This window comes from Pristiophorus japonicus, chromosome 5 (assembly GCF_044704955.1).
Source record: "Pristiophorus japonicus isolate sPriJap1 chromosome 5, sPriJap1.hap1, whole genome shotgun sequence".
Classification (NCBI taxonomy): domain Eukaryota; kingdom Metazoa; phylum Chordata; class Chondrichthyes; family Pristiophoridae; genus Pristiophorus; species Pristiophorus japonicus.
Genome location: NC_091981.1, coordinates 53,615,800 through 53,641,341, shown reverse-complemented (window position 1 = coordinate 53,641,341; position 25,542 = coordinate 53,615,800).

Below are 25,542 nucleotides of genomic sequence, written 5' to 3'. Positions count from 1 at the left end.
ACAAATATTTTGTATCTGTCTTCAGAGTAGAAGACAGAAAAAAGTGCATCAAAAATAATGGGGAACCAAGGGGCCAATTAGAGTGAGGAACTTAAAGTAATTAATATCAGTTAAAAAAAAGTACCTAAGCAACTAATGAGACTAAAAACCGCCAAATACCCTGGACCTGATGGCTTACGTCCTAGGGTTCGAAAAGAGGTGACTGCAGAGATGGTGGATGCATTGGTTGTGATCTTCCAAAATTCCTTAGATTCTAGAATGGTCCCAGCAGATTGGACGGTAGCAAATATAAACCCGCTATTCAAGAAAGGAGAGAGAGAGAAAACGGGGGACGACTGGCCAGCTAGCCTGACATCAGTCGTCGGGAAATGCAGTATCAAGGAAGTGGTATCAGAGCACTTAGAAAATCATAACATGATTAGGCAGAGTCAACATGAAAGGGCAATTGTGTTTAACAAATTTATTAGCGTTTTTTGAGGATGTAACTAGCAGGGTAGATAAAAGCGAACCAGTGGGTTTCCAAAAGGCAATCAATAAGGTGCCACATAAAAGGTTGCTATGCAAAATAAGGGCTCATGGGGTTGGGGGTAATATATTAGCATGGATAGAGGATTGGTTAAGGCCAGAAAACAGAGAGTAGGGATAAATGGGTCATTTTCTGTTTTGCAGGCTGAACTAGTGGGGTGCCACAAGGATCAGTGCTTCGGCCTCAGCTATTTACAATCTATATCAATGATTTGGATGAAGGGACCGAGTGTAATGTAGCCAAGTTTGCTGATGACACAAAGATGGGTGGGAAAGCAAGTTGTGAGGAGGACACAAAAAATCTGCAAAGGGATATAGACAGGCTAAGTGAGTGGGCAAAAATTTGGCAGATGGAGTATAATGTGGGAAAGTGTGAGGTTATCTACTTTGGCAGAAAAAAATAATAAAGCGAATTATTATTGTTAGCGTTAGTGTTTTCTTAGAAGAATCACTCAACACTCAGGGTCGGTTCCAATGCTGAAGCAGCTTTTATTACGCTCAGCGGGGAGGAAACAAACAGGACCGTATCCAGGTTTCTCTCCACAGAACAAAGAGTTACATGTACCTTTATATGTTTTACAACAGTTACAAAAACAGCTTACTGCAGTTACACAGCTCATCACGGCTGGACACAAGCCAATCACAACGATTATAGATTACATATAGGTTCTTTAATCCAATAGAATTCTCCTAGTAACCAGGGAACCATTGTCAATTTGGGTTGATCGATGACTTTATATGTTCTCTCCCTAGTTCTTTCATCTGGGAGAAATAATTGGTTTGTAGCCTGGTTTACAGCAAATGGTTTCCCTCTTATCTTTCTTCCTGGGGAATTAATTGGTTTATGGCCTTGTTCACAGGAGATGGCTTCCTTCTTATCTCTGCCTTCCCAGGCATTCCTACAGTGGGCCTCACAGGGTTATTGCTCGGTCAGTGAACGTTCAACAGTTCACAGCTTGACTACCTGGTTTCCCATCATGCCTGGGCAGCCATTTTATGTGTGTGTCCATTTAAGCTTATGTGAGTTTTAAATATCCAGCAGGTGCCTAATGCCTAAGTCTATATATATCTACTCTCTACAACAATTCCCCCCTTTCGGTAAAGGGACTAGTCCTAGTCCCCTTTTAACCGACCGTACTGCCTTTATCTGATATTTGTGCACTGCCCGGTACTCCTTGCCTCAACGTGCTGGCCAGTCACGCGGTTTCAGGAGTCCCGGTTGCTTAGATCAAATTAACAAAGGCTAGCTCCTCCCGTCCCCTTATCAAACAGGCTTGTTTAATATCCAGGGAACGGTGATTGGTCCGTTTCCGCCGTTTGTGGCGCCTGCATACCTGGCAGGCCATCACGCCCCATGTTATTGCTAAGATTAATTGTATCCCGACCAGTGTGTGTGAAATAATTCGGATCCATGGGTGGATGTTCACATTTATTCCCCAGTCCCAGACTTTTCTCCACCAACTCTGACTTTGTAAGTCTACCTCGGTATCTTCTTCCAGTTCTTTGATTTTAGTTTGTATCTGGTGATAGAGTTTTACGGATTGCCCCACTCTGAGCCTTAACTCCCGTAATACCTCGGTTAGATGTGGGATAGGGACCTGCTCTGGCTCGTCATAATCCTGCAAATGATCATGGAGCTGATCAGTTACTTCAATAACTTCGGACTTCCGGCGCCTAACCTGGGTGAAATGTGCTTGCCCGATCGCGACAGGTCGTAGTGGTGTGAAGCAAAAGTTGGGCTGCGGTATAGGGCACTGTAGGTCATTATACTGGTATGAACGCTCTGTGGTAGAGACGCAGTATCTTCCCCTCCCTCCGTAGCCCGCCCTCGCGAAGTGCATGTGTGCGGGCACTATTTCTAGTACACACCCGTCGGTTCGGTTAAACCCGCACTCGTCTAGTTCCCCTCGGCCCACCGGGTGAGGGCATACTGTGATTTCCCCCCTTTGCTTGCAATCTGCTAGGGAAATCCCGGTAAGTATGTTGTTTCGACGAACGGCAGAGGTGGTGGTTAGGTAGTAGCGTATGGAGACATTTTCCCGTATTACTCCGATATTCTCTAGTTGGTATAAGGGGAACGGCCCTGAGTCCGGCGTTGCTATAGGGATCAACAGGACTATCCCTATCCCGGTAGTCCTACCCATCTGGCAATCTAGAATTGCGGGGTATACTCGGGTCAGTCCCTTCAGAGTACAATTATCCAGTGTCCCCCTTTGGTTCGCCAACTGAGCTAAATGTGAACTGTCTATCCAATCGGGTACTTCCCCGCGTTGGATCTGGTCGAGGTTGTGGCGGATCTGTCCCACCATCCACAGACCATAAGCATGACAGAGTTGCCCCTGTCTTTGCTTTATTGTATCTTCTTGTTCTCTATCAATGAGGTGATTGATGGTTTTAGCGTGAGCTTCCAGGACTGAGATGCCATCCAACTGGATTTCGACACCCTCCTTTCCTAGGTTGGCCTGGTCTTCCTGGTTTTGCTCCACCCTCTCCAATAACCCCTTCATCACCCCTTTAAGCTGTTCTACCCTCTCATTTAGCCCTTGTATGTCTATCGAGTTAACTACGGAGGTTCCTGTATTGAAAACGGTAGCAACATCATTTACTATTTCCCTCTTCACCCTGGGTGCTAACCCCTGTCCCCGGAACGTACTGGCACCCATTGCATCGGCAGCCTGCTGCATTACAACTTTACTTAATACATTGTACATCTTCCTTGACTGTTCGGTACAATATTCCGGCATCTGGATGCCTGAAATATTGATCAGAACAGGCACAAATTCATGTTTAACATTATCATACAACAGTTCCCCCTCGTTGTACATTACAATCCCATTTTCTGGTCCCTTAGTAGTTATTGCTGGGATTGTCCCGGAGGCGCGCAAATTATGCCGAAAGTGCATTCATCGGGCCCTTTGACATCCCTCCGTTTAATGCAGCTGCTCCTTATACCCGTGGAGCACTGTACACATACCCGGTCCTTATTAGGATTCACTTGTAACCATGCATTAAAATAAGTTCTGTCCTTGCTCCAATCCTTAGTCGCTGGAACACATATTCCGTCCGTCAAATTGAACAACACTCCATAGTTCATGTAATTGTTTATTTCCAGCGTGCTCTGCTGTCCGTCGGTGTTGCCCAGGGTACGTGCATGTCGCAGGGCTATCCATATTACGAGTAGCGTCGTCCGTATTCCCATCTCGGTAAGTATTATCTGTAATTTTAAACAGACGGCCTGGTCGTCACCAGGGGTTAAAGTTTTTTTTTCCTATGAGTGTCCCGGTCACCCTGCAAAATCAGAAGCACAGGGTTACAATTGAATCATTTCGAATTGAATCTGTGGGGCGTTCGCCCGTGTCTTTACCCACTTAAATATTACCCAAACTCCTATTAACATTAAAGCTAAAGCTATTCCTCCGAACACCCCTTCCGAAAGGGTGTCTAACCACTCCTGGTACTTTACAGCATACCATTCCGTCTCGTCTAGGCGTATCACCCTTGGTTCGGCCATTATTCTTTTGGGTTATACCTTTTTAGTTGTGACCAGTGCTTCCACCGGCCTTTCCCTTTCATGTCGACACATGCACACGTGTCGCTTGTCAAAATGATGTCATACGGTCCGGTCCACCTCGGGGCAAACCCCGTCCTGCCTGGAGTGACCTGTACTAATACTTTGTCGCCTACCTGTGGGAGGGATGCGCGGCCTTCCCGTTGTTTTGGGTCTCCAAGTCCCGTAGGGCCTGTTGCTCTACCACCTCTTTCCTTAGTTCCTTTAGCTGTGAATCTAATTGTTTTACATATTGTTTAATCCGATCTCGTAGAGGCCCCATTTCCTCCCCCCCTGTTATGATCCCTTCAGGAAGTCTCATGGCCCTTCCTGTCATTAATTCAAAGGGGGTCAGTCCTGTGGTTCGGTTAGGGGTAGCCCTAAGTCTCATTAATATGCAGGGCAAAATATCTACCCATCCCTTCCCGGTCTCTGTTATAGCTTTGGCAATTGCTGTCTTAAGGGTACGGTTCATTCGCTCCACCATTCCTGAGCTCTGGGGGTGGTACGGGATGTGGAACCGTTGTCGGATTCCAAGCAGACCGCATGCCCGCTTCATGACCTGTCCTGTGAAGTGCGTCCCCTGGTCCGAGTCAATTTGAAGGGGCACTTTCCACCGTGGGATTATGTCGAATGCGATAATCTGCGCTACCGTGGATGCTCCGCAATCCCGGGTGGGAAAAACCTCAACCCACCTGGTAAACTGATCTACAATAACCAGGCAGTATTTCTTTCCCCGACTGGTGGGTAGGGGTCCTGTGAAATCAATTTGTAGATTCTCCCACGGGCCCCTGGGACGTGTCTGATGTGCCATTCTGACCTTTACGGGTCTGCCTGGATTATGCTGTGCACATACTATACAGCGCTGGCAATGTTTGGCTACGTCTCGCCCTACCCCGGCCCACCACCAGTCTTTGAGCAGACGGCTCAGCATTCCGTCTCGCCCAGTGTGGTCCGGCTCATGGTGTAGCCGGAGTAGTTCGGTCTGGATTGAAGACGGGGCGACTACTTGTAATCCCTTCCTCCACACCCCGTCCTCCCCAATGCTGGCCCCCTTGCTTTCCCATTGTGACCGTTCCTCCGAGCTACTTTCTTCCTGTATCTTACGGACACTTAGCTCTCCTGGTCCTATCACGGCCACTTTAATTATCTGGGGCTCATCTTCTTCTGCCGCGCTCCTAGCTGCTTGATCTGCCAGCATGTTTCCCCGTTGTTCCCTGGTCTCTACCTTTTGATGTGCCTTGATCTTTATTACTGCTGCCGTCGTAGGCCTTTTAACGGCTTCGACCAGCTCCCGAACTATATTCTCGTGTTTAATGTGTCCCCCCCCCGAGGTTATATATCCACGTCTACTCCACGCTATCATATAATCGTGTACTACCCCGAATGCATACCGGCTGTCAGTATAAACATTTACACGCTTCCCCTCTGCCCATTTGAGGGCTTCGGTCAGCGCTACCAACTCCGCCACTTGGGCGGACACTGTTCCTTCCAGTGCCCCTCGCAGGAGGGTGACACCATCCTGATCTACCACGCCCCACCCGGTGCGGAATCTTCCGTCGACATATCGTCGGGACCCATCAACGTAAAGGGTTAAATCGGGGTCCCTCAGAGGTTCGTCGGCTATTCCCCCTTCTGTTCCTTCGTCTATCTCAGTCTTGCAGCTATGGGGTTCACCTTCGGTTACTATTCCCTCCGCGGGATTAAAGCCTATATCTCTAATTATTTGTATGGACTGATCTTTGGGTAATAGTACTGCCTCCCAGGTAGCTCGTCGCGCATCTGACACTGTTTTTAACCTCCCGGTATTTAGCAATTCCACTATGGTGTGCTTCGTGTGTAAAATTATCTGCCCCGACATTGTGACTGGTTCGCATATCCTGGCAGCCCAAGCGGCACAATCGAGGGCAGCCACACACCGATGGAGTCCCTTCACTACCGGGGACTCTTGTGTTGAGTAATACGCTACTGGTCTCATTACCCCCCCTTTCTCCTGGGTTATGATGGCGCTATAAAAACCTCCATCGAGATCGTAATGTACATGGAACGGCTTTGTCATATCCGGTAGCTTCAGCGCTGGGGCTGCCACCAATTCGGCTTTTAATTTCCCATAGGCTTCCTCTTGCTCCGATCCCCAGTCTACCTGCTCTGTTCCTGGTTTTCCTCCCTTCACTAGTCGCTGAATGGGTTCGGCTATGTTCGCAAATTGAGGAATGAAATTCCTGCAATAGTTGAACAAACCCATCACCCGCCGCACTGCCCGGACTGTAGTTGGTCGGGGCATATCAACGATGGCTGTCTTTCGGTCTGTCGGAAGAGTCTTTTTTTTTTTTTTTCCTGACTGATATCGTGTCCCAGATGTCGAACCGTGGCTTGTCCGATCTGCGCCTTTTTTTTGGATTTATTTTAAACCCTGCCTTATCTAGAGTCCTTAGGACCATGGCTACGGCCCCTAAATGCTCTCGGTCACTTGATGAGGCTATTAGGATGTCGTCCACGTACTGAAGGATTGTACTATTATACGGGGTTAGGTTACATGATTCCAAAGCGTTACTCATGACTCGGTGGAAAATGTTCGGGCTGTTATGGAATCCCTGAGGGAGTCGGGTCCATGTGTATTGTCTATCTCTGGATGTAAATGCGAATCTCTCCTGAGACTCCGGGTCCAGCGGGATTGACCAAAATCCGTTAGCGATATCTAAGACGGTGAAAATCCTATGTTCCGGATTCAGACCGTTGAAGATAGTCGCTGGGCTGGCCACAATCGGGTGTTCCCTGGATGTAACTTTATTCAGGGCTGTGTAATCTATCGTTAGTCGGTAGCTTTCATCCGGCTTTTTAACTGGCCACATCGGGGAGTTTGTGACTGACACGGTCTGTCGTAGTATGCCCTGTTCTACCAGGGCTTGTATTATCCCCTCAGTGGCCCGCATGGCCTCTGGTTTAATAGGGTACTGCTTGTGGGGAGGGTGTACCGGTCCCGTGACCTTCTCCGGTGTCATGTCCACAAGTCCGCAGTCCTGTTTGCTTTTTGCCCAAACTCCCGGGATAGCCTGACACAGTAATCCCAACATCCCGTCCTTAGACCAGTCTCTCTTCAGAGTATCCGTTTTACCTAATGTGGCTATGTTCTTTACTAGTGCCCATTTCCTGGCCACTTTATCCTTATACCCTTTCGTACCTTTCCAGGTTACCCGTTTTCGCTGCGCATCCACTATTGTTCCTAATTCGCGGAGTAGGTCCATCCCTAGTATAGTTCCCTCTGAGTTTTTTTTCTATTAAGAAATCCAAATTAATAATGTTCAGTATAAAACGGCTGTCAATGGAAAGGGTTAACTCCTTTCCAGGTTTGTAAGAAGACCTGATGTCATTACGTGACTTCACGTAATCATCTGAAAAAAAAAGTCTTTGTGCCTTCAAAACTGGCTTCGAAATTAGAAATCCGTTAAAAACAGCATAAATCATTAGAGTAAATTCCAATGTTTTCTTAACTTCTAATTCAAGTACTTGCCAAAGAATTTTTTTTTTTTAATTGTTTTAAAACAAGACCACACATACAATAGCGATTTTGTTTACTGAAATTCAATTCTGTTTTTTTTTTATTTCTCTCTTTCTCCTCGTTATCTTCAAAACCCTCCTGCTTGTTTAGACTGTTCGGGACATTTTTGATAAACACTGTCCATTTTAGAAATCTTTTCAAACTGCATTGAAACTTTTGAAAATTCGAATCCATGTAGAGTGTTTTTTACTTATTCCAATTATTTTTTTTTTTCTCTTCTAATTAAACCAATATCTTTTTCACAGCAAACATCAACTAGTATCTTTATTTAAAACTTTTTTTTTAGAAGCTCTTTTTTTTTTTAAAGCATTCTTTATCTCATTCCGAGACTAAATTTATGTCTTTCAACCCAATCAATCATTGCATGTTTTCTTTCGGCAAGTAAGTGAGCATGTCAAATAAATATTTTGCTCAACAAACCTATTCTTTATTTGTTTATTCTCCTAGCTCCGTAACTTATCATCCGAATAAATCCACACCTGCGTTTCTAACTTAAATGTCTTAAAACTTCCCACATACAGGACAACATTACAAAGGGTTTAAAAAAAAAGACTTTCACTCTGTTTCTAAAATAAACAGACACTTGCATTCCTCTTCCAACCAGGCTTTCGGAACATGAAAACATAAAACAAAAATTCATTCTGCAGTCAAAAATCACACAGACACTTCTCACTCAACGATCAGACATTTACAACAGTCTCTCTTCTTGTTTTGGCCGGCTCTATTTTTGGATCCATGACCTTTCAGGGAATTCGTAGTTTTATCTAAATAATTCCTCACATAACTAATTCCTGAGGATTCCACCCTGCTTTAATCATTTTTTCAATTAGCTTCTTTTGTTTTTCCGCCAGGTGGCGGGTAAGCGACCCTTCTGGTCCCCACTCGAGTTTACTTGTTTTCATGGCCATTCCTGGGTAGGACTGGTATCGTTAGGAATCTACTCTCAGCGGTCCGCTTTCTTTCTAGCGCGACTTGTAGTAAACTGTCTCTTGGCTACTGTCAGGTCACAAGTTCTGCTGTTACACAAACTTATACAATTCTTAAAAACGCGTTTAAGCAATTCCCGCAGTGCTCTACGTATCCTTAACGACTACCTACCACCGCTCAGCCCGTTGGTCCGACCCTGTTCACAGGTTTGGATTCCGTTAGCCGCTGTACACTGCTTGGTTCTATCCCGGGGTATTTCAAATTACACTACTGGGTCCGGAAGATGTCTCTCGGTATCACGATCCCACGGTCTAAGTGTGTTCCCTACGCCTACTTGGTTCCTGGCCGTCACGTGGGACAAAAGTCCTCTTAATTCAGGCTCAGGCTAGGCGTTTGAGATATTAGACCGTCTCCTCATGTCGATCAACCAGCTTCCACCTTCCGCACCCTTTATACTTGTTTTTTATACTCACCCGGGTTTTTTCCAAGGGCGTCCAGCGACTCCGGGAAATCCTGCCGACTACGCCATTGTTAGCGTTAGTGTTTTCTTAGAAGAATCACTCAACACTCAGGGTCGGTTCCAATGCTGAAGCAGCTTTTATTACGCTCAGCGGGGAGGAAACAAACAGGACCGTATCCAGGTTTCTCTCCACAGAACAAAGAGTTACATGTACCTTTATATGTTTTACAACAGTTACAAAAACAGCTTACTGCAGTTACACAGCTCATCACGGCTGGACACAAGCCAATCACAACGATTATAGATTACATATAGGTTCTTTAATCCAATAGAATTCTCCTAGTAACCAGGGAACCATTGTCAATTTGGGTTGATCGATGACTTTATATGTTCTCTCCCTAGTTCTTTCATCTGGGAGAAATAATTGGTTTGTAGCCTGGTTTACAGCAAATGGTTTCCCTCTTATCTTTCTTCCTGGGGAATTAATTGGTTTATGGCCTTGTTCACAGGAGATGGCTTCCTTCTTATCTCTGCCTTCCCAGGCATTCCTACAGTGGGCCTCACAGGGTTATTGCTCGGTCAGTGAACGTTCAACAGTTCACAGCTTGACTACCTGGTTTCCCATCATGCCTGGGCAGCCATTTTATGTGTGTGTCCATTTAAGCTTATGTGAGTTTTAAATATCCAGCAGGTGCCTAATGCCTAAGTCTATATATATCTACTCTCTACAACAATTATTTAAATAGAGAAAAATTGCAAAGTGCTGCAGTACAGAGGGACCTGGTGCATGAAACACAAAAAGTTGGTATGCAGGTACAACAGGTAATCAGGAAGGCAAATGGCATGTTGGCTTTTATTGCAAGGGGGTGGGAGTAGAAGAGTAAGGAAGTCTTATTAAAATTGTACAGGGTTTTGGTGAGACCACACCTGGAGTACTGTACATAGTTTTGGTCTCCATATCTGAGGAAGGATATACTTGCCTTAGAGGCGATGCAATGCAGAAGGTTCACTAGATTGATCCCTGAGATGAAGGGGTTGTCCTATGAGGAGAGATTGAGTAGATTGGGCCTATACTCTCTGGAGTTTAGAAGAATGAGAGATGATCTCATTGAAACATATAAAATACTGAGAGGGATTGACTGAGTAGATGCTGAATGGCTGTTACCCCTGGCTGGAGAGTCTCAATCTAGGGGCCATAGTCTCAGGACAAGACTGAGATGAGGAGGAATTTCTTTACTCAGATGATTGTGAATCTTTGGAATTCCTTACCCCAAAGGGCTGTGGATGATGAATCATTGAGTATATGCAAGGCTGAGATAGATAGATTTTTGGACTCTATGGGAATCAAGGGATATGGGGATTGGGCAGGATAGTGGAGTTGAGGGCGAAGATCTTTCATGATCTTATTGAATGGTGGCAAGGGCCATATGGCCTACTCCTGTTCCTAATTCTTATGTTCTTATGTTCTTAATCGGCCCCAACATTCCTTTTATTGTCCTTTTACTTGTTCTATGTTTATGAAAGATTTTTGGGCTCCCTTTTATGTTACCCACTAATCTTTTCTCATAGCCCTGATATCCTTTTTCAATTTCCCGCTTCACTCTCTCTTTTCTGCCTGGTTTTCTACTGTACTCTGTACGTGACATTTGTCGTAAACCTTTGTCTGTTTTATTTTAATCTCTATTTTCTTTGTCTGCACTCCCCTGAGGTGTCATCACCCTCACTATTTATCCCAATAAATAAATCCCAATATTTATCCCTCAATCAGCATAACAAAAAAACAGATTATCTGGTCATTATCACATTGCTGTTTGTGGGAGCTTGCTTGTGCGCAAATTGGCTGCCGCGTTTCCTCCATTACAACAATGACTACACTCCAAAAGTACTTCATTGGCTGTAATGTGCTTTGAGACGTCCGGTGGTCGTGAAAGGTGCTATATAAATCCAAGTCTTTCTTTTTCCTTTTCACTTCTATTCAGCACTCATTACCAGTTTATGAGTATCACACTCCCAGGACATTCCTGCACTGCCTGCCTGTTCCACATAGTTTTCCAGGTGGTCACTCACTCCCTCTACTCCTGAACTCTCTGTAGCTGTGGGATTACCACCTCATGAAACACTGAGCTTGAGTTTGAGCAGTTGGTGGCACTGCCTGCAAATGTGGTTTTCCAGGACACACAAAATATTATGGAGTTCCCACATGGCACACGATGTGCATGCAATGGACCCCAGCTGTCCTGCCATGTTAACTAACAGTTATTTAAAGCTGTTTGTTTAGCTTTGCGACTATTTAACTGTTTAGCTGACACTAAAACACTAACCACTAAAAACACTAACCAATAAACTAAATGCTGACACTAACTTACCCCCACTGCTCCTCCTTGTGTTGCGACGTCACATTTTGATTTTTTTCCCTGTCTGTTGCAGGCTCACCACTCCCCGAAACTCTCACGATGATCTGCCACTGCTAGTTCTCATATAGCCGCTTCTCAGCCCTCTCGCGATGCTCAGTTATTTCATTTATTTCTCTGATTATGCCACCTTTTGTCTTCTGCTAATATAACTTGTGCTATTTAACTATCTCCTGTCCTCCATCCAAGCATTTTTACCCTTCTCCCTTTCTCTTGTTGCGTTCCACTTTAAATGCTGTTCATCTGTAATATCTTCCGATCCTGAGGAAAGGTCTTAAGTCCTGAAACTTCTATTTCTCTCCAGATGCTGTCTGACCTACTGCATTGAAGTGTTATCCTCAATGATATGTTCAAGTCCTAGAATGGGGCTGGAACCCACAACCTTGTGGCTCAGATGTGAGAGTGCTACCAATGGAAGTAAGGAGGTGCCATATGGGTAATTTTGCAACATAGTGCTCCCCCACAGGGACTCGCCACCAGGACTGTACAGTGCAAGTTAGAGCTCACTTCCCCCACGATTTTCTGTCCATTCATTTTAGTGAGTGGAAACAATCGGGAAAATGCATGCCCAAAGTGTCAATATGTATTCCTGATGGGATGGCGGGGTAAGATTTTGCACCAAGTTGGGCTTACCTCTTACCTCCTAATGACCTTGATGGTATCTTGAGGGCGTTTCGGCCCCTTTAAAGGTTCCTCACCACTTTGTCTGGTGCTGCAGCAACACCCTGGCTGCAGCACTGCCAGAGGTTTCCCGCCCTTGTACCTCTTGACGGCGGGAATCCCGCCGTCCATCACAAATGCGCAATGAACCCGGAAAATGGGACGGGGTTGGGGTGGATTTGGAGGGGCGGCTGATGTCTTGCCCTGCTGTAATACTGCCCCGAGGATGAGAATCCTAGACAGCCTGTTTCCAGTGACTGAGGGATCTAAAACAAGGGGATGTAGATATAAGACATATGGGACAAACATTTTTACAGCATGTTGTGAGACTGGAATGCACTAATGAATTTAGTAAGTGAAGGAGAGACCATGTCAACTTTTAAGAAGAAGTTAGATAAGTAGTTAAAAGAAAATGCAATAAAGGGATATGGGAACAGAGCAGGCACTAGTGTCCACATGAAAAGCAAGGGTTACAACCACTGAAAAATAAACCCAAACATGGACCGATTGGGTCAAGCGTCTTGTTTTCATGTTGCAATTTCTATGTAATTCTTTTTAGGTAATTCTGTTTTAATAATCTGAGAAATATATTGTATAAAATAAAATATTTATTCTTGGTAAGACAATACTTACTGCTCATCCCTAATTTTCTTGAGGGCATTAGAGTCAAGAGTCAGCCTAGTAGTATGGGACATGAGTCACATGTAGGCCAGACAGGGTAAGTGAGACAGGCCAGATTTTAATAAAGTCAATTCAAAAACTTGCCATGGTGAGATCTGAAATGATGACCTCTGGTTGTTAGACCACTACCATAACCAATAGGCTACCATACCAAATTTTAGGGCAAGTATTGCTGTTCCTTCTTCATTACCATGTCAATATCCTGGAATTCCCCACCTAACATCATCATGGAAGCAAGCAGCAAGCCCACCACAACCTTGGTAGTGCAACTGAAGATGGGCAATAAACGCGGCCTTGCTGACATCGTCCACAGGTCGGGGTAATTAGGAAAACTCTGCCCTTGATTTCTCGATGTGCACATCTGCCAGATGAGACTTTTCACCAGTACTGTCATTCACAAAATCAGCTCTCGCAAGTAAAGTCTTCTATGGGGGTCAGCCTCTAAATGGAATGGTACATAAACCACGTTGAAACCCGGCCTGATCATGGGTGGTTAGGAGAATTTTGTTATGCAGAGGGTTGTTTGGATATGAAATACCCTACCAGAAACAGTATTGAAAGCAAAATCAATATTCGTTTTTCGAAGGGAAGTGAATATATATTTGAAAAGAAAAAATTAAAAGGGTCAAGGAAAAAGGCAGGAAAATGGGACTGAGTGGATTGCTTTTTAAGAGAGCCAGCAAAGGCACAGTGGGCAGATTGGCCTCCTTTTGTGCAGTAACATTTTATGATTCTGTATGATCTGGTTGTGTCAGGTAATTTACCAACGCAGTGAGACAGAGTGTAATTTCTATTTATAAAATATTTGATACTGACCCATTAAAAAAAAGAAAGACTTGGGAAGGGGCAAGGGGGCTACCTTGCTGGTTTGCATTTGTGTTCTGTGTTGCTGGAAATGGTGACCAATCGAATGATGTAAATGTGATAAATTTATTGTGGAGTGGGTATGGGATGGGGTGTTTTTACAGTTATAATTATGATTTCATACAAATGGTCGGATTAAATGTTAAATGTTGTTGCGCATTGTCTCAGATAGCTGCACTGTTACACACTGATGATTCCTTAACATGAAAGGGTATAATTACACTTAACTTGAATCAACTTAAACTTTAACTGTCATCAAGGTGACGCACACCATTGATGTATGACCTGCACATCCAGCAGTGTTGCAGCTTTGTAAATAACAACAACGTTCTTTCAAGCAAAGTGCTCATTTATGAGCTGCTGACATAGAGTCTTGCAGCTATGTAGCCACCATGGGCCCTTTCCTGCAGTCTCGAGGGGGACGGAGGCATGGTTTCAGCATCAGCCTGATTGTCTGGCCTGAGGTCAGCGTCCACCTCCTCGTCCTCTTCTTCCTCTCTCTCCTGAGGTGGACCGTCAGTCCCTTCTGGCAATTCTTGTCCCCTGCTGATAGCCAAGTTGTGCAGCATGGAGCACATCATGAATTGAGCTACCTGCTCAGGATGGTACTGGAGCAGCCGGGGGCGGGGAGTCTCCTCCTGAGTGGTCCAGGCACCTAAAGCACTGCTTAAGCACTCCAATGGTTTTCTTGACGCTATTGCAAGTGACTCTGTGGCTCTCATTGTAGTGCTTCTCGGCTTCGGTGTGGGTCTTACCCGGGGACAGGGGTGGGGGGGGGGGGTCATCAGCCAGGTGGCGAGGCCATATCCTTTGTCACAAAGCATCTAGCATTGACCTTGAGGCTGACTGATAAACAGGTCAGAGACAGCGCTCTCACGCAGGATATGAACATCATGGATGCTGCCCGGAAATTTGGCATCCATAATAATTTGCTGGTGGTCGACAACGAGTTGCAAATTCAGGGAGTGGAATCCCTTGCGGTTCCTAAAAACCTCTGCATCCTGAAAAGGTGCCCGCATCGCGATGTGCATACAGTCTATTGCTCCCTGCACCTTGGGGAAGTTAGCAATTCGGTAGAATCCTGAAGTTCTCTCAGTCTGAGCCACCCTGGTCATCGGGAAGCTGATAAAGTCCATCCTGCATGCGTACAGTGCTTCAGTGACCTGTCTAATGCAGCAATATGTGGCATGCTGAGATATAGTGCAAATGTCGCCAGCTGAGGCCTAAAAGGAACCCGATGCGTAGAACGAAAGTGCCGCGGTGATCTTGATCTCGACGGACAGGGCGGTCCGGATGGTGCTAGCAGGCTGCAGATCTCTCCTGATGAGCTGGCATAACTCACTGATAACCTCCTTGTGAAAGCGTAGTCTCCTAAGGCAGGTGTTATCGGACAAGTTGAAGTAAGACCGCTTCTCCTTGGAAGTGCGGGGTTGTAATGTCTGGTCCTCCTCATCAGTCTGGCACGTCTTAGATTGGGCACATAAAGCTGTCGAATATATCTTCTGCCATCTCTAGTCTGCAGCATGTGCGTACTCATCAAGACAGGCTGAGAAATGACAGGCCCCATTCCAATAACGATCAGTATTACACCGATTGTTCACAAACAATAAATGTCCCCACTAAGACACCTAAAGTAAATTCCAATCGTCCACAGTATGATAAGATGTTCAGATGTTCAGATTTTCACACCACCTTAAAAGAACTCCAGAGTACATTCAATCTCCCCCGAAGTTGAAGCAGCCTTTTAAATGATGCGAACTGCGATTTAGAACATGGCGTCCATACCGCTGTGATTAGTTCAGGCAAGAGCAACTTTTTCACAGCGTTTTGTTCGGCGAGCGATATTGTGGGCGAGATGTATGCGAGGTGCCGAAGGTAGCGCTGGGCAATTTTCTGGGCGTTAGTTTCGGCACATGTGATCTTTACGACAAAAAATGTAGCTGGGCGGTATTATTAAATCTCGGCGTTAATTATGTACCGAAAGTAATGCTGGGCGATACTATGGGCGTTGGTTTCGCCCATTCTGATCTTTCCACCCAAAAAAGGTAGGCATGCGGTATTATTTTGTTTCAGCATTACGTTCATGCTGAAAGTAACGCTTGCCGATAAATGACCAAGAAATGGTCGTTAGTTTTTATTTTGTGGCTAAGTGGGCTTTATGTGGGCGTTATACCTCATTTCAGCGTTAAAATGGACGTTAAGTGGGTGGCATGCATGCAAAAGTAATGGAAAGTCTAGCCCATAAACTGTGGAGGTAGAGAGAGAGAGAAATATAAATTGGGGAGAGATAGAGAGGGAGAAACACAAACTGGGGAGGGAGAGAAAGAGAGAGAAACACAAACTGGGGAGGGAGAGAGAGAGAGAGAAACACAAACTGGGAAGGAGGGGAGAGAGAGAGAGAAACACAAACTGGAGAGGGAGAGAGAGAGAGAGAGAAACACAAACTGGGGAGGGAGAGAGAGAGAGAAACACAAACTGGGGAGGGAGAGAGAGAGAGAGAAACACAAACTGGGGAGGGAGAGAGAGAGAGAGAGAAACACAAACTGGGGAGGGAGAGAGAGAGAGAGAAACACAAACTGGGGAGGGAGAGAGAGAGAGAAACACAAACTGGGAGGGAGAGAGAGAAACACAAACTGGGGAGGAAGAGAGAGAGGGAAACACAAACTGGGAGGGAGAGAGAGAGAAAAATAAACTGGGAGGGAGAGAGGGAGAGAGAAACACAAACTGGGAGGGAGAGAGAGAGAAACACAAACTGGGGAGAGAGAGAGAGAGAAACACAAACTGGCGTATGGAATGTTTGGAGGCATTCAACGTACACATAGGCAGTGAACCAGTAGCATTGCAATAAACTGTGTGTGCTGTTACTGTGCAGGATAACTAGTATCTGTTCTTAGAGAAACTAGTTATGTATTTACTTCCATTGTATAATGCTCCATGTAATTATAATCCTGCGTTTTAACATAAGCTAAAACATAAAAAAGGAAAGAAAGACTTGCATTTATACAGTACCTTTCATGGTCTCAGGAAGTCCGAAAGCACTTTATAACTGATGAAATACTTTTAAAGTGTAGCCACTGTTGTAATGTAAGAAACGTGGCAGTCAATTTGCACACAGCAAGATCTCAGGAATAGCAATTAAATAAATGACCAGATCATCTCTGTTTTAGGTGTTGCTTGAGGGATAAATATTGTCCAGGGCAACGGGAGAACTTCCCTGCTCTTCTTCAAAATAGTGCTGCGGCATCTTTTACGTCCACCTGAGAGGGCAGATATCTCATCCGACAGACGGCACCTGTGATAATACAGCACTCCTTCAGTACTGCACTGAAGTGTCAACCTAGGGGACCGAGGGTCCAGTGAGAATGGGGAACTGAAGGAAATCTTTATTAGTCAGGAAATTGTATTCGGGAAATTGATGGGATTGAAGACCGATAAATCCCCGGGGCCTGATAGTCTGCATCCCAGAGTACTTAAGGAACTGGCCCTAGAAATAGTGGATGCATTGGTGATCATTTTCCAACAGTCTATCGACTCTGGATCAGTTCCTATGGACTTGAGGGTAGCTAATGTAACACCACTTTTTAAGAAAGGAGGGAGAGAGAAAATATGAGGTTATCCACTTTGGTGGCAAAAACACGAAAGCAGAATATTATCTGAATAGCAGCAGATTAGGAAAAGGGGAGGTGCAACGAGACCTGGGTGTCATGGTACATCAGTTATTGAAAGTTGGCATGCAGGTACAGCAGATGGTGAAGAAGGCAAATGGTATGTTGGCCTTCATAGCTAGGGGATTTGAGTATAGGAGCAGGGAGGTCTTACTGCAGTTGTACAGGGCCTTAGTGAGGCCTCACGTGGAATATTGTGTTCAGTTTTGGTCTCCTAATCTGAGGAAGGATGTCCTTACTATTGAGGGAATGCAACGAAGGCTCACCAGACTGATTCCGGGATGGCAGGACTGACATATGAGGAAAGACTGGATCAACTGGTCCTGTATTCACTGGAGTTTAGAAGGATGAGAGGGGATCTCATAGAAATATATAAAATTCTATCGTGACTAGACAGGTTAGATGCAGGAAGAATGTTCCCGATGTTGGTGAAGTCCAGAACCAGGGGACGTAGTCTAAGGATAAGGAGTAAGCCATTTAGGACTGAGATGAGGAGAAACTTCTTCACTCAGAGAGTTGTTAACCTGTGGAATTCCGCAGAGAGTTGTTGATGCCAGTTCATTGGATATATTCAAGAGGGAGTTAGATGTGGCCCTTAAGGCTAAAAGGATCAAAGGCTATGGAGAGAAAGCTGGAAAGTGGTACTGAGGTGAATGATCAGCCATGATCTTATTGAATGGTGGTGCAGGCTTGAAGGGCCAAATGGCCTACTCCTGCACCTATTTTCTATGTTTCTATGTTTCTATGGGCTCTACTTACTGGAGTAAGACTTGACACTTCCTTAACACACCTCTGACTCAAGAGGCAAGAATGCTCCCACTAAGCCACAATTGATATCTTAAATGAACTGAGAGTAAATGTGGACTGGTTCAGCTCCTTAAACATAATTTTGTGTCCCTTTCTTATAATGTGAAATAAAAACAGAAAATGCTGGAAATCTCAGCAGGTCAGGCAGCATCTGTGGAGAGAAAGCAAAGTTAATGTTTCAGGTTGATGACCCTTCGTCAGAATATGAATATGCAGTAATAGATTTGATTTGAAATTTTGTATTAGCCTTTTAGGCATTTACTTTGAAAACCCTTTTTCTTTCATTTTATACTTACTTATTATTATAGTGGTTTTTGCTGCTTAACAATTAAGAGCTCCCTGAGTGTAATGGAGGGTTTTCCTGAACCCTATAGAGTGAATCATGTGGGTATAATTGGTTATGCGTTTGAGAGCTTCTTATGGAGCTCATGTACAGAGATTGAACATTGTCACAGAATTGAAAACAAGAAACAAGTTCTAATCGGAAGATTAAAAAAAACAAGTCATTTGGATCCTGACATTACACTTGCTTATACATCATTGATAACTATGGCTGGATTTTTAAAACCCTGCATTAAATATTAACAATTCAACTTGCATCTCAGAGGCCTTATTGAGTCTAACACTTGATCAATTTAAACCTACAAAAAAAACTGGTTCAATGAGTCACTCAGAAGATCTTCACATAGGAAGAAACCAGTGAATGCTGATCAAACTGGTTAAGTCCTGTTATAAAACAAGACTGGGGTAATGGATTTGACCCGACTATTGAAATGAGCGTCTTTACAAACAGTGGGAGTCTGTGGCTTGGAATCAGCCAATTTAGCAACATGTGATCCGCTGGAGCATAAAAGTAGAAATACTTGATTAACTGCAGGATTCATTAGTTTCCCACTCTATCTCTGTGAAGGGTTTTGCTAGAGTAAATAAGGAGAAACTTGTCCCACTGGCAGGAGGGTCAGTAACCAAAGAACACAGATTTAAGATATTTGGCAAAAGAAGAGAGATGAGGAGACATTTTTTTACGCAGCAAGCTGTTATGATCTGTAATGGACTGCCTGAAAGGGTGCTGGAAGCAGATTCAATAGCAGCTTTCAATACAGAATCGGATAAATATTTAAAAAGGAAAAAAATTGCAGGGCTGTAGGTAAAGAGCAGGAGAATGGGACTATTGGATAGCACTTTCAAGGAGCCAGCACAGGTGCGATGGGCCAAATAGCCTTCTTCTGCGTTGTATGATGCTGATTCCAAGAACTCATTCTTTCCTAGGGTAGCAAACTGTGGAGCATCCCCATCCTCTCTATAACTACAGATTACTTAAACCCCAAGTCTGGCTTTTCCTTGACACTGCTTCTTACAAACATACGAACAATAACAGACAGGTAAAGACCCTCTGGTCCAGCCAGCCTATCCCACACAATTGCAATACCTTGTGTATCACAATAAATACGCTTCACTCCACCCAAAAAACCACGTGATATCCTGGGAGAAGCACAAAACAGATTAAAAACCCAAGCCAATTTGGAGGGGGGAAATCTGGGAAATTCATCTCCGACCTATCTAGACAATTGAAACCAAAAGGTGACCTCCACCCCTGTCAGAAACAGGTTGAGCTCTAACTTGACTGATGTCAGTGTACTGTGTCAACCACACGAGCTGGCAGCTTGTTCTAGAGGTCCACTATTCTCTGGGAAAGGAACCAGCTCTTGACATCTAACCTAGATCTGGCCTTATACAACTTAAAACTGTGACACCGCTTCCCCCCAACCCCCCGCCCCCAAACCCCCGCCCCCACCCAGTTCTCCATAACCTATTTAATTGAAACAAATTGTCAACTGAAACAGAATTTATTCCCTTCATCATTTTATAAACCTTGAACAGAACACCCCTAAGTCAATGCTTCTCTAAAGACCGGGAGGCCGAAATTGCCCCTCAAAGAGGCGGCCACGGGTCGTTAAGGAATTACCGCTCGGTTGGCACAGAGGCGACGCCATTTTGTAAATTGCACTCCGTTACTTTTGGAGCAGTGTATGGGACCGCCCTGCCCATTTTCCTGCCACGTCATGCTCGCACCGACCCCTTACCAACAGGCGGTGACCCCCTTTCGGAAATTGCCCCGCGGGAATTTGCCCTGTGTGGAATTGCCCTGTGGGAGTGGCGCAACAGCTGGATGAAACTTTTCAGTTAAAGGGGAGGGCCGCTTCGAGCTCTGAAGTAAGTTTATTTGGGTCCACTGGGGCATCAGGGAGGGTCTCGGCCGAGCCAGCGGCCTGGCACCCAAGAGGGTTGCCGGGCTGCCTGTTGGCAGTTCAGCTGAACCCGTGGCCATATTGTCGGGCTGACCTCGGAGTCGGTCAACAATTAAAATAAAATAGAAGCGCAGGCAGTGCGCCCTCCCCTTCAAGGACAGACGCGCCACCCAGACACACACAGTTTCCCGCTGGGGAAAGCTGTCAGTGGCACTGAGCGGCGGCAGCGCCACTCCCATGGGGCAATTTCCCGTGGGGCTCATGGGGGTCGCCACTGGTCGGAAGGGGGTCGATGCATGCCCGACGGGTGGCAGCATGGGCGGTGCAGAAACCTGTTGCCGCCGCTCCCAGCCCAGGAGCAATTTAGAACGGATCGGCCCATCGTCTGTCCCCGGTCGGTGAGGCCTATCTGCTCCATTTTGGGCCAGAAAGAGGGGGCAATTTTGGCCCCTGGGTATTCTGCGGCGAGAGACTCATAAAGCCTTTCCACCATCTGTAAGGCACAAGTGAGGAATGTAATGGAATACTCTCCACTTTCCTGGATGAGTGCAGCTCCAACAATACTCAAGAAGCTCAACACCATCCAGGACAAAATAGCCTGCTTGATTGACACCCGATCAACCACCTCGAACATTCACTCCCTCCACCACCACTGGCTACAGTGCGTACCATCTACAAGATGCACTTCAGGAAGTCACCCAAGCTTCTTTGATAGCACCTCCCAAAATCGCAACCCCTACCACCTAGAAGGACAAGGGCAGCAGGCGCATGGGAATACCATCAACTTCAAGTTCCCCTCCAAGTCACACACCAACCCGACTTGGAAATATATTGCCGTTCCTTCATCGTCACTGGATCAAAATCCTGGAACTCCCTCCCGAACAGGACTGTGGGAGTACTTTCGCCACACGGACTGCAGTGGATCAAGAAGGCGGCTCACCACCACCTTCTCAAGAGCGATTAGGGATGGGAAATAATGCTGGCTTTGCCAGCAATGGCCACATCCCATGAACGAATAAAATAAGGTGACAACTCTTTTAACCTCTCATGATTACTAAGATGCTTTGAACTGGGAATTAGTCTAGTGGCCCTCCTCGGCCTCAATATCACCCACATTGTGAGGTGGCCAAAACTGGACACAGTGTTCCAAGTGAAGCCTGACCAAATATTATGGCATTGAAAAAATATTATGGCTTGTCTTTTAATCAATTGTCCTACAAATGCACTCTAACACCCTATTCATTCTAGCTATTACTTCATGGCATTGCTCATGAACCTTTAGTGATCTGTGCACTAGAACGCCCAGTTCTCTTTCTTTCTCCACCTTGTTTAATGCTTTTCCCTGAAGGATGTATGTATGTTGAGCAGTTGCTTTGCCCACTGCACATTTCCAAATTAAACATAATTTTCTAGTCATGATCCCAATACTCCAAAACATCAAGATCCGTTTGAAGCAGTCATAATACTTGCACAGATCTTAATATCATCTGCAAATTTGCAAATCATGACCCCAATGCCTATATCTAGATCATTAATAAAAATAATAAAGAGCACAGATCACCAAACCACCATTGGTGATTGGTCTCGAAACAGATTCAAATCCATCTATAATTGCTTTCTGCCTACAATCTTCCAGCTAGTTCTCAATCCTGCTCAATAGATTACTAATACCAGAGACTTCGATCTTGTAGAGAAGCCTCTTGTGTGGTGCCTAATCGAAAGCTTTTTGGAAGTCTTAGTAGACAATGTCTACTGGCTTCCCTCATCCACCATCTTGGTGACTTCTTCAAAAAAAACAATCAAATTTGTAAGACATGACCTTTTTATGGAGCCATGTTGGGTGTCCCTAATATGTCCCTCTCTATCCAAGTAATCATATATTGCATCCATAATGATTCTCTCAAGCATCTTTTTATTACTGATGTCAAACTAATGGACCAATAGTTAACCAGGTCCATCTTGTCATCTTTTTGAAGGATGGGACTACATTAGCCTCCTTCTAGTTTATGGCAACCATCTCAGTGTGTTATTAAAAATATAGGTTAGGGGTTAACACACCACATGTTCCATCTCCCCGAGAATCCGATGATGGATAGCATCCGGTCCAGCTGTTGATTTGTCTCAACTTCTCTCCTTCTCTTTCCAACCTTGGTGGTGTGATGCATTGCAGACTATTGCTCTTCACCGAGGTTTTTCAATTGCGTTTTTTTAAGGCAGATACTAGGCATCTCAAATACCTTCCCAAAGTGTGACAAAACCATTATTGGACTGGGCATCATGAAAGAAATCTTCAAGAAACAAAGAGGGTAAAATTGCCCCTCACACCAATTGGGGGTGGTAACATTCTGGGGCCGGGACTGCTATCGCCCAGCCCGGAAGTTCTGCTCCCAACATGGAATTGGGCACGTGTGCCCCTCAAAGGAAGCTAAGCACTGTCGCCGGAGCCCAGCACTATGCGAAATATCCACGTAGCGCTGACCTGCTACAACGCTCCTCCCCTTCATTTAAAGTGAAGGGCCGCTGCACACTCTGCAGGTCTTTTAGTGGCCAGACACTGGGACACCAGGGTCACAATCGACCGGGCCAGCAGCCCGGCACATAAAATGGCGCGCCGGGATGCAAGATGGCGGCCCGGTTGTTGCGAGGGCTGCCATTGTCGGTCGACAATAAGGGGCACCCTGGCGGGAGATGTCTGCCAGTTTCATGCCCAGTGAAGCTGGCATTGATATCGGCCCATGCCAGCCTCGTGGCCCACGGGGCAATTTCACACGCGGGGCATAAAAGGGTTGGCGCCGGGCGATAAGAGATCGGCAATGACATCATCGCTGGCCGTGCGCTAGCCCACGGCACTAATCATGGGGCACGCGCTACTGGGACACTGCCCCCCCAAACCTCCAGGGCAATTTCCTGGGAGGCGCTATCAACCCCCCTCGCCCGGGTGATAAATCCATTACCCCCCCCCACCCCCGGAGGCGTTAACGGAGCTATAAAAAGGGGCAATTTCAGCCCCAAATACTCTTGCTAACTCTACCATTGACACTTGACCCACAAGACAATCCCACAATCAGAGGTAGACAGATTTTTGGATATTAAGGGAATCAAGGGATTTGGGGATAATGCGGGAAGGTGGAGTTGAGGTAGAAGATCAGCCATGATCTCATTGAATGGTAGAGCAGGCTCAAGGGGCCGAATGGCCTACTCTGCTCCTAATTCTTATGTTCTTATGTTCTTATAGCCCTTGGAAGAGGCACCACAGATTTCCTAGGTCCTCAACTGCTGACTAATAATTCAAAAATGAAATTATTTCACCGACATTTCAACTAAAGGATGTAAGGTTAATGCCAGGGAATTTGATATTTATCCACTATTCACAATCAGTATCAACATCCTTTTCATGAAGCCATGTTGGGTGTCCCTAACATGTCGCTCTCTATCCAAGTAATCATATATTGTAGTATCAAGTTAGATATTACATGGGTTAGATGTAATGGAAAGCTTCCAGTACTCTATCCCATAAATATTGATTGTCCCAACCTCAGAAGAGCCACAGTTTCACTTCACCCATGTGCTCTGTCTGAATCAGGCTTGTAATGTAGTGTCAATAACTGACAAATTATGAGCAGCTTTATAGTGTGTAGTCACATCCTCTAAGAACGGAGTTGAGATTGCTCAAACATATTTCACTAACATCCCTTACATCTGTGTAAGAGAGAAGATTTCCATTTTATTTGTCTGAGCTGGATTTGAGCCAAGTTTCCGAAAGTGAAAGGATTGTGCCCTAAGCTTCTGTGCAAATTACTTTTCTGTTTTGCCAAGTTAATGGAGGCATTTCATTGCAAGAATCAGCAAGTGAACATAATACCAATTCTCCTAATGGCAGAACTCACTTTTGGATTCATAATATCGTCCTTTTGACTTAAGGATACTGACTTTTAGCAGATGACAGCTTGTTTGGAGTGAACAAGACAGTCCTGCAATCAGATTATAGGGTTGTTGAGGCTCGATTGCCACTACTAATGATATCCACCAATGAAAGATTCATTAAACCACTGGAGTGGCACAAAATGAGGTGATTTTGGAAGAAGAAACTTCTTACAATTTATTTTACAAATTACTGTCACTTTGGCCTTGTGTTAGGTGAGGTGAAGGACTGGAAAGATACATAAACTACCAAATTTGGATTTTCCACTTTCTTTGCATGCTTAACACCCACTTAATGTCCATTTTAGCGCTGAAATGATGTATAACGGCCATATATCGCCCATTTAGCCACAAAATGGAAACTGACGGGTATTTTTCGGAAACTGATCGCCAAGTGTTACTTTCCCCATGTGCGTAACACCGGGGAAAAATAATACCGCCAGCCCACCTTTTTTGGACGGAATCAACGCCCATAATATCGCCCAGCATTACTTTCTGCACGGAATTAATGGCGAGATTCAATAATACTGTCCGCCCACTTTTTTTGTCGTAAAGATCATATTAAAGATCATGCCAAAACTAACGGCCATGAGATCGCTCAGGGTCACTTTCACCACCTCGCACACATATCGCCCACAATATCGCTCACCCAAAAAAACGCCCAGAAAAAGTGGAACTAACCGGAGCTAATCACAGCGTTATGGACGCCCTGTTCTACATCACATGTCACATCCTTTAAAAGGCTGCTCTGCTTCAACCTCGGGGGAGTTCGGATGTACTCTGGAGTTGATGTGAACATCTGTACAAACATCTTGACCATACTGTGACCGATTGGAATTTAATAGGTGTCTTCGTCGGGACATTCATTGTTTGTGACCAATCGGTGGCAATCAGAGAGTTATTGCAATGGGGCCTGTCGTTTCTCACTCTCTCTTGATGATCAGTTGCATACTGCAGACTCAAGATGGGTGAAAGTATGCAATTACACAGCATTATGTGCCCAATGTAAGACTGATGAGGAGGACCAGACGTTACATCCCCCGCAAGTACAGGGACAAGCGGTCTTACCTCGACCACCTACCTTCAGAGACTGTGCTTCCACAAAGAAGTTATCACTGATGTATGCCAGCTCATAAGGGGAGATCTGCAGCCTGCCAGCACCATCAGTACTGCACTGTCCATCGAGGTCAAAGTCATCGCGGCACTGTCGTTCTACGCATCGAATTCTTTTCAGGCCACAGCTAGCGACATTTGCGGTCTGTCTCA